Consider the following 11,279-nt stretch of genomic DNA (forward strand, 5'->3'; position numbering starts at 1 on the left):
GCCATTCCTCAATTTGATGTTTTCTGTTTTATTTTGCAGGGCAATATGCAATATATGTACTGATTCAGAATGAACACAGGTATTACAATGGTAGCACTCACCCCAAAGAGTAACTCTTCCAACAACAAGAAGTAATCAGTCTTACATGAAAACAACTGTAATCCAGCTGGCTGTCCATTGTCCACTGAATTGGGGAGGAGGACAGTAAAGGGAAAGCCATGGCTGAAGTGGGAGCCAGGACAGTAAAGGGAAAGCCATGGCTGAAATGGTTACCAGAGAGCTGTGTGGGGCCAGGCAAGGCCCACCAGGATAATGATGAGTGGGAGGAAACTCATCCTGCAGAGGAAAGGATTTCTGCACATTGGTGCTCTTGGCTGTAGAAGGAACCACAGGATGTGGAAAAGCACCTGCCCTCTTGTGGACCCACATCTGCTCCATGGAAAAAGCTTCTTGGGCCCAAGAATGTTGGGGACAGTGCACCAGGCAGGTGCCCTTGGGTGTCCCTCATGTCAGCCCTGGTTGGGCTCCACTCAGAGCAGCTCCCTGCAGACTTGTCCATCAGTTTCTGTGCTGGAAGTTAGGCTTTGGTTTTAAACATCTGTAGAGCACAAACCTCCAGCATCCTGCTTATGAAATTGCCCACTGAAGTCTACAAAGGTATTGTATTCAAAACAATTACACCTTTAATAAGTGATCTAAATGTCATCTTATAAATTAAGAAGAGGGTGTTCACACAAACTCATAAAACTCATTTGTTCCCATGTTTATGTTCAGTTTTTTAGCAACAAGAAGACAGAATGAAATTCCATAGCTGTACTGCATTAGAAATGCTGTCAAGACTGGCTGAAGATTACTGATTCTGCTTCAGTAGGAATTTGTACAAGTAATGTTATCTAAAGAAGAACCATATGACAGCAAATTGAGAAGCACAGAATGAAAACTATTAAAGTTTAACCTAGCGGCAAAGTAATTAAAAAAAAAAGAACAGAGACATTCAGCAATCCATGTGAACCTCTAAGATACCCAAAGAGCAAACCAAATTCCTCCAACTTCTCTTTATCAAGCCCTAGTAAAAGTCTTAGTATATTCAGAGCATCTCATTCAATTATAGATCCACCAGTTACTTTCCCTTGCTAATGCTGCATCTGTTGATTTATAATTCATTGAAGAGGACTGATGCTTGAGAACAACAGAACATGCCAATTTTACAAAGTGGCATACGCAAAAGGAAAATTACAAAGAAAAAAATCTACTTATTCAAATAATTTAACTCTATCAGTATGCATTATCTTAGCACAGGCAGTTATTATTTGATATGTACCAAACCTCCTTCTCTGAATGCTATTTAGATTAGAAATATGAGCAGTTTAGTTTGAAGAGGGTCTCGGACAATAAATTACCTTCACCTGCAAATACTCACTTTTATGGAGTATTTTATCGAGTATTTGCTTGTTTAAATGCTGGAGTAGTGGTACTCAGCATTACCACTGCTCACTATACAACACTGATACATGTTCCATAAAATACAACAAAAAAAGAGTCGGGGTGAATAGTCACAGCCCTACATATGGCAGCAACTTGTGCAGTGAACTGGAGTAACAGTAAACCAGAAAAAGAAAGATAATACTGGACAGCACTTTCCTCAGCTAAGAAATTCTGGGCCTTGTAGTTACAGCACAAGTGAAGGAGACAGGAAATCTGGGATTTATTCTGGGATCTGTCACAGATTTCCTGCATGGCTTTAAGAAAGTCCTGTGGGGTTAACTTCAGCCATGGGCTCCTGTTCCTGTGAGAGCAGCTCATACCCCTATCTCAACTGTCCTTTATAGCGTGAGCTAATTAACACTAAGGGAGGTGATATTTGTGCAGATTTTGTACAGAAAAAACAGCAGAACCAGGTCTAATGCAGGTGAAACTGTATGATCACAGCAGCCTGGGCAATAATAGTCCAAACACCAAGGCAGGCAACACCCCCCTCCCCAGGAGCTGGCAGGGAGGGAGTGAAAAGGATGTGCATTGCAGTTGTGACGCTGCTGGAATCAGGAGACAGAAATTTATCTCCACTGGAAGCCAAGACTTCATTTCCCTACTTTCTTCCAAGGCTAAAAACTAAAGGGGGACATAGAGGGCTTCTAATTTCTTGAATGACACCTCCTTTCCAGTTGTCACACAGAGTGCATTCTCCTTGTGCAATCCTGCTATGGGAAACCAAGACACTCATTCCCCTAAAAGGCACCTTCACATGCTCAGCTAAGTTAGCCCAGAGCTTTCAGTTAGAGAAAGCAGTATGATAATTTCATCAGGTCAGCTTCATTGCTCAGGCTTTAAACCTTTCTCAGGTTTAATGTCTGAGATTTGAGCAAAACAGAATAAATCCCACATGTTCCTGTTGGGAGCTGATACCCCTTTGGGTTCTTCTGGCTGGAGAGATGGTTCCACTCATTCGCTCAGGACTACCCCAAATGAAGACAACTAATCCACAATAAACCACTTCATGGTTTAGGTCACTTGCCTGGTGCTCCCAGATGATCCCTTTTTATCCCTTGTGTTCTGAGCTATTTTGTTTCTACTCAGTGTTGCTAACTGCAAGGGAAGTAAAACATTTAGAGGACAGCTCAATGATGCTCTCATGTACAGTAAACAAGGATCTGGAACCAGGTATTACCCAATTGGATTTCCTACCCTCTAGCCAATAGGGTTATTGAATTACAGCAGGCATTTCTACTTGTTTCATGATGTTAATAGATGCTTGGATGCTAACTGAGTTTGTAACACATTTGCAGCTTTTGGTTATTTATGGAAAATGCAGTCTAGAAAAGCCTTATTTTGACTTTGATCTGTGTGAAGAATTTATCAAACTTCTGTAGCGATTTATTTTAGTATTTATATCTCAAATCTTCAGCTGAAGAATGACTTGCTTGAATTTTCATTTTTCAGAGAAAGACAAGACTGGAATTGGACACTTGGGTCATAAAATAATATTGCATCCCAATATATTAAATCATCCTCAAGAAGAAAGATGTGGCAACATAGAGCTGCATCCACATAACCCTAAATCACAGCTTTTGGTACAAATTGTCTTTATAGACAGTTGTGGGATTAAATTTCTAGGAGACCTGAAACCACATCTAACCACTGAAAATGAGGCATCTGGTTTCTCAAAGACATCCAGCTCCACTGGATCTGCTGGGCAATTGTGAGAAACCCATCACTGAAATCCTAACTGGAAACAAGTGACTAGTGATCCTACTCAGACCCACAAGCAGCACAACTCTAGAAGTAAAACAGGAGGCAGGATAACAGCTTGTGTCCTGAGCTTCAGGCTCAGCTTTGAATTCAGACTTGATTATGGATGGAAATGTAAACCTTAAAATCAAAGCTTTAACACAGAAAAAAAGTTCAGCATACAGGGCCACAGGTTGCTTTCATCCACTGTACGTCTTCTTCTGGTGTGGAGGCAAATCCCATCCCTACAAACCCTTGCACTGCATTGAAATGGTTGTGTCTGTCTGCTCACAGTCATCCTCTTCCTCCTCAGCCACATGTGCAGCTTCACCTTCCAAGCAGCGTGCAGGAAGCAGAGTCCCTGAGAAAATTCCAACATTGTGCCAAACACACGAACCTCCTTCTGATTTAGGGCCACTTATCAGCCCTCTTCTTCACCAGCTCCTGCAGACACCTACAGGAATATTCCCAGTAACAGTCTAATCATCCATCACAAGCATTAAGCATTCCACAGATCCTAAAGAGGTGCAGTGTTAGACCACACCAAAATAACTGGCAATGGGCTTTCCCCTTCCTAAGGGCTCTAAGGACCCTAGAACAAAAATATTCTGGACATCATTTTTCTGTTTAAATCCACGGTGACTCTAGAGACATTGATAGTGGAAAGATTTCTGACCTGAGGTATAAAACCAACATCTTCCTAAAATCTACAGGTTTAAGTTCTATGACTCTTGGACATAGCATAGGCCATGCAAATGTCTGTCCTAGTGAAATGTACCTGATTGCCACTTATTGGTCCAATTATTTTTTCCTCTGATGCTGTATCAGAGTCTTTAAGAATCTCCTCAGAAAGTTGAAAATTTAAATTTAGGGTAAAAATCTCTTCTGTGGTGGAGTTTAAGATGCAAGACAGTCAAATCTGTAGAAAAATTAAAGATGATGAAATATTTCTTTGGCATGACATGCATTTTGTGGAAGTTTTTACATTCTCTTTTCCAGAATTCTCATCCACCTATCTAAACAAACCCTGCTCACCTGCATCCATGTTTTCTAGCATGAGTTTTGCTACTTGTCCCTACTCTTGAGTGTGTGTTAAATGCAGTTATAAATCACCTGGGGCTGCTCTTGTTGGCCTACAAGGGCAGTTCCCACAGCCCCACACTGGCAGGGCTCAGCTATTCCAGCTGATAAATAAGGACACCATGGTGCTTCTCCTATGGAGCAAACACTCCTTGCCTAGAGTCCATTATTTCCCAGGAACACCAAAACCAGGCTCCAATTTGGAAACACAAAATGAGAAAGACTTTTCACATCTTCATTTGAGATTAGAAAAACAAAAAGTCTTTATTGATTGTAGTTCTAAGAATGACTCAAACTTTTGAAACAAAGCTTTGAGTGCTGCTCTTTTATAGCCTTGGTCTGTCTAAAGCACCTTGGGAAGGCTTCTCCACACTGTGCTAACAGCAACAACAGAAAAACCTCCCAGTTATGACTGTATCAAATTTGGGCCATGTCTTTTTCACTGTGTTTGTGAGCCTCTAATGCTGACACCTTTCTGAGAATACAGGACCACAAAAACACAAAAGAGAGGCTGATGGTGATGCTGCAGTTATGGTTGGGTCATTCTGAGCATGGGTATGAGGTTCAGCTCATCCAGAAGGGATGGGCAGACCAGATTGTTCACTACACGAGAAAAGATTCAGAAAGTTTTTAATAAATATTTTTTTCATGCTGTTACTGCATTTTGGCAACAATCTAATTTTGTTAAAATATCATAAGAACAGTTTATTACCTCAGAGCATTCCTTCAAAATCTAAACTGAGTTCCACAGAACAGTTCCAGATAATTGACATCAGAACATGCCCATCTGTTTTTCTTCCTAGAAAAGTGGTACCTCAGAAATTAACTGAAATTAGCAATCACAAAGATTAAAAAAAGAAAAAATTTCCTTCAAAAAAGGAAACACTGTGAGCTAAAGACAACACAGCCAATGACTGGATAATATGTGGATAATTTATACAGGACCATAGTCCTGTCTAAATGACTGGATAATATATGGATAATTCAGACAAGACCATAGTCCTGTCTAAATTACAGTACTGTAACTCTTTTATTCTCTTATATATTACAGTTCTAGATAGTTTTATGTTATAGCAGAGAGCACCTTTAGAATATTTTAATTTTTTTTTCATTTACTGCCATGAAACACACCTTCAGTCAGAGCAGATTCTTGCATATAATAAACTTTAACAGTTTTTTATAATAAACTTTAACAGTAATTTTTTTGCCAGTATCTTACATGCATTCAAGAAATTACAGAAAATCTTACACAGATCTTCTAGGAAGCAGAGGAAGCATAATTACCCCTTTCTAATTATTGCACTTTGGTTTCCTTGGATTATTGGTTTAGCGTGAAGATTTGTTTATGTTCACTGATACTTTGCTTAAGTTTATTCTTTATTTATTTGAATTTTCTGTTCCAAGAATATTTTACTGAACACTCCTTGTAAGACCTTCAACTGTGGCCACCCACATCCTGAAATTTTCTCTCTACCTAATCCTGCCTTATGTCATAACACAGTGTGTATATATATATATATATTTACACAGTAATATGCATTTGTTTATTCACACAATATATATACTGTGTAAATAAATATATAAATATATAATAAATATAATGTAATATATAAATATAATATAATATATAAATATATACATATAAATATATTATAAAACATTTATAATATATAAATATAATATATATTTATACATACATTTATATAAAATATAAATATAATAAATAAATATAAAACCATATAGTAATATATTATATAATATATAATAAAGAAACAAATATAAAAATATATAATAAATATAATAAATATTATATATATTATATATATTATATATATATATATATATATATATATATAATATTGTATTTACAACACAAATTTCTTCCAGCAAAATATACTGAGTATTTTGTATGTTATTTTAAAAAGCTTATGGAGCATTGCACAGTGTGTGTGTATACATAAATATGCGCACTTGCTAACCCCCCTAAGAACATGCACAGAGCCATTGTTGAAAATTTTTATTAAAACTGTGTAAAGGAAGTCCATCTGCCACAGCTCAGGATGTCCTGTTTCTCTGAGGGGCTTCAGCTATTGCTTGGCCATTTTCTCACTGGAAACATAAGTAGGAGACTTGAGGGCATTTAATCTGCTATTAAAACAAACTGATTTGGAATGGGTGTTGTGAAGAGTTTTCCCCCACTAGCTGAGGACCCTGAGGCAGGGAGACCTCCCCAGACACAGCACACTCAGGTTTGTGTCCTCTGCACTGGTGCCATCAGTGGGAAGGGTAGGAGGAAAAATTCCTTCTGTAGGGAGGGCATATCATCTGGTCATTGAGATAACCTCAGAGAACAGCTTTGTTCCCAAGAAATACCTGTGCCCTGCTTGTGTTTCAAGGCAGGCCACAGCAGGGCCCAGCCAGGCTCTGGGGGCTCCTGGAGTGAACTGGGCTGCAGCTCCTGCCCTGCCCCAGCCCCTCAGCACAGGGAAGGCACAGAGACCCTTGGCTTTGAAAGCACTGGGGACACAGTTTGGAGTTGGCCTGTGCCCATGGTATACATCTGCTTGCTCTGAGACTGTTGCAAGAGGATGGGGACAGCTCTGTGGCCAGTTTGGATCCTGACTTTATTTTGAATCAAAATCCCAAAATTTCAAACCTCAGGAAAATTCTTTCATGATTCATTGGGTGTATTTTGTTTTACTTTAGCACTGCTCTCCAAAACTGTTCAGCTTTAATTTTACAGTTGATCAGTCTGCAGGAAGTCCCAAATCTTATTTCAACTAAACAAGGGCTTTCCTTGTTTGTGTTCCTCATTGAGAAATAAAAGATTGTAGCCATGAGAGGTTTATACTTACATACAGTTGTTATGAGTACCCAAACCAAAATGTTTTTGGTGAGGACTGGTGTCAGTCCCAACCAAACAAAACCAAATGCCACAGGGATACGCCCTATTACCAGGAAAAGAAGAGGAGGACAGAAAGAGACAATAGGTGGAAAAAAAGGAACTGCACAAAGGGTCAAAAATGTCAAAATAAAGCACCAGTGGGGAACATGGAGCAGAGAGACCAACAGCAAAGGAGAGACTGAGGGCAGAGAAGGGTCATTAATAAAGGCCACAAATATCTTAGTTTTCCCATCCAAGCTCCCTTTCCCAATGGAATGACTGCTGGTGTTTATCACAAGACAGCCCTGGATGCTGCACTAGGATGGAGAAAGCAACAAGGAGACACTGGAAATCAAATGTCTGCTCTGGGCTCTGCCTCTCCTTTTGGGCATGGAAAGCAGCATTGTCCCTGAGAAGAGAAAGAATGAGACAGTGCTCCCTTCATCCCACATTCCAGGAGAACCACAGGCCATGGATGGCCCCTCAATTCCATCAGAGCACAGCTGAAAGAGCCTTTTCACCCTCCTGTCACAGAGGCAGACACACCTGCAGACACAAACTCTTCCTGCCCCATGGAAAACACTCCAGTGCAGGGACAATCAACCATTCTGGGATGCCTTGAGCAGAATGCCCACCCCTGACAGCCTTGGTGGGCCCTCACCATTCCAGATTTCCCCCTTGTCTGAACAGCAATAATACACTCCATGCAAAATTCCTCAAGAAATTATTTCTACCTGCCTGCCTGCAAAGTGAGATCATTAAGCCTGACAAACATAGGGCACCAGCTTATCTTGATAAAAAGTGACCCTCACAGGCTGGTCAGGAGGGAGAGCTAAAGCAGAGGTAGGTTATGACGTGGAAAAGTAGAAACACACCTCAAGGGGTTCAGCTTCATCCTCAAAACACACATAATATTTTCTAGACACCTGTGCAGGGTTGGGCCCTTCAACAACTGTCAGTTGTGTGGTTTTGAAGCCACTTCTTTTGAAGTCATCCAAAATCATTCAAACCCTGACAGCTGCTGCACTGGTTGTCCTCAGGATGGCTCCGTAGCTTGAAATAGGGGTATAAGTTTCCTATTGCCACCTAACACCTTTTCCTTTTACCTGAGTTTTTAAATGTTCATTCTCATCATTGCCCTGGCACCAAGTAAAAGGTTATTTGAGGAGAGAGGGGAGGGCAACATCCTGTCATTCCTCCTTCTTCTTTCATGGTAAGGAACACCCTAATGATGCCAGGAACTGAAAATTCTGCCTTTTGATAGATTAATCAATTGGAGAGCTTTACAGCACACCAAAAAATGGGTAAATGTTGTACTCACCAGTGTAACTCATTAAGAAATGTTCCCCGTGTAGTCATGATGCAGGAAAAAGGAAGTTTGCACAGCTTTTAGACTGCAAAAAAGGAGCATTTACACATTATAATTGTTTTCATAATAAGAAGGCAATATTACAAATATTTTTGAAACACGAGGATTCTCTCACGTGTTGGGACTTTCGCTGCTGCCGTTCCCTGGATGTCGCACAGCCACATTGCCATCTAGCGCCCGAGGCCACTCCCGCAGCGACAACTTGGAAAGGATATTCCAAATTAGTTCACCACAACAAACACTGATCAGTTTTGTTTTTCACAAGTGCAGTACTATATGATAAAACAATCGCATTTAACAGATGTCAAGGAAGATTTTTTTATTAGCTATTTTTTTTAGTAGGATTGAGGAAACTATGAGGAGAAAGCAAAACAAAGTCTGACTATAAGCAATGTTGAACTATCAGTAGGAAATATGATAATATTTAGAGAATATAATAAATTGCACATATTGTATCAGCATTTAGAAGTTTTATTGGGTCTTCAATGAAAAAAAGAGAGAAGAAAGGAGAAAAGAGTGAACAATTAATTCAAATTATGCTCTCTGCTTTAAAGGCAAATATTCAGTCCTTCAGGCAGAAATGTGCATAAAATGGCACAGTTAATTTTGGACTGTTACAGAAAACCCTCCAAGCAATACTCTGCTTAATTTGCATGTATCAATCGAAAACTCCCCTGCCTCCCTACAAAAGTGAAATTGTCTCAGTGCTGCCAAACTCTCCTGTGAAATACCCTTGGCTTGGCTGCATCTCAGTAAAATACCTTGTAAGGTTTAGGAGAGGTCCGTGCTGTTGCAGAGACTCAAAAGGGATGGAATCCAGTTTGCTTTTCCATTTAAGCTCCCTTTCAAAGTCAGGTCTTGAATTTCTGTATCACAAACTACTGTTCTTTTAATCAAAATTCACAAGAAAATTATTGACTCTGTTTAGTGACTGTTATGCAGAACAAAATTTTTTTAGGGAGGGCTTGAACAGAGGGAACAGGAAAGTCTGGGATCAGTTTTGGGCAGATATAAAACTGCATCTTGATGTTGCAATTACCTGAAAAGCTGTAACAATCTGGAAGTTTGCTGCTAACAAAGTGGGAAGATTCTTCTTCCATTTTTTCCTTCAGAGGATCTGTAACTCAGTGGGTCCCTCTGTAAATCGACTCATCTCAATAACCAAAACCAAAATTGATTCATTGTTTCCACTTGGATAACATACTGAAAGTGTTTATGAAAAGATATAATGTGTGTATTTGGTGTGGGTATAAAGGGAGGAATCAGAGACAGCCTGCCCAGAAACCAGTAAATAAAAGGGAAGACCAAGACATTCCCTTTTCCTGTGCAGTTGTAAAAAAAATAAATAAATAAAAAGATCTAACCAGACAAAAACACTTGGACTTCTAGCACTTTTCACTTTTTACTTTAATTTTCAGTCTACTTGCTTGCTGAAGGGCTGTTTTTTATCCCCTTCCCCAACAATGAAAGAATTCCCTGCTCTGTGCGTCCCACACTCATCCCTCTGACAATGGGGACACCCTGCATTGTGCACAGGGCAGTCAGGCCTGTGCTTCATGTTTCTATCACTAATATTTCCCCTGCCATGCTTGGCTGTCTGCTGGCTTTTACTTCCCTTAAAGCATTTAATAAAACCACTACTAGATGCCTCCATCTGCCTAGCTACATTATTTATTAAGATATGAAATATGTGCCTTCACAAAATGCCACTGCATTGCTGCAGAATGCTGTGGGCAGCAGGCAGGGCATGCAGGACAGAGCCCTGTGGAAATTCAGGGCTCTACCCAGAAACACTCTCTGAAAACCCCCAGAAGCATAAATGCAATTGCTTCCTCGGTGTACAGGCTTAAAACAATTTATGAAGAGCATATACATATATATTTTGGCCCAAATACAGCAGGGATAGCACCAGCTGAATCATTTTTTGTTGTGGATCTTCTGGAAATCATCTGGTGACATCTCGTTCTCCGATCAGACAGTTTGTCCAAAAATGGATGGGAGCCTTCCTATTAGCTCCAGTGAGTTAATAAAATGTCAAGAGATTTACTTGGAAATAAATGCAGAAAACAATCTGGTAACTATTTGACCAAATTAATGATATTTCTGTTTTGGTTTCTAGAATTTTCTCGCTTCCTTTCTACTTAAGCAAGTCAGTTAGAACAAACACAACTGGAAAGTGTCCTTGTGAGATTGGCTCTTCCCTAAAGAGCTGAATAATGATTTTTTTTCCTGGGCCTAAACACAACCTTCATATCAAACAGGTAAATAGAGCTGTTTGATTAGCAAATGAAAATGTTTCTGCTTAAAATGAAAATGAAAAAAATGTTGATTTTACGAGTCTAACAGGAATGGCTAAGATTCTAACTGACACAAAACTCTTTTAGCTCTGCTTCTGTGATATAAAAATATCTTTTACTTTCTGAGGCTTTTCTTTCACTTATTTGATCCTGAAGAAAAGATAGTGTAGATTTATGTGTTGTTTGTCCTGGAGAGCACAGCTGGTTTAGCTTTTCTGTCAGACCCCCAGGATCCTGTCTTTAAAATGACTTTTTAAAACCCACAGTGGGTTTGCCTAAACAAATTTAATTTGTATTACAGTCTGGATCCAAAGGAAAGGATAAGAAAAAAACAGAAGGAAAAAACCAAACACACAAACAGATCGCCAGTGCCACCTTTAAAAGAGAGGTGATTCTATTTTAAATAGTGTGATATTGGTATGAA

This window comes from Melozone crissalis, unplaced genomic scaffold (assembly GCF_028551555.1).
Source record: "Melozone crissalis strain CALT ecotype California unplaced genomic scaffold, PUWL_Pcris_2 ptg000034l_1, whole genome shotgun sequence".
In the NCBI taxonomy this organism is placed as follows: domain Eukaryota; kingdom Metazoa; phylum Chordata; class Aves; order Passeriformes; family Passerellidae; genus Melozone; species Melozone crissalis.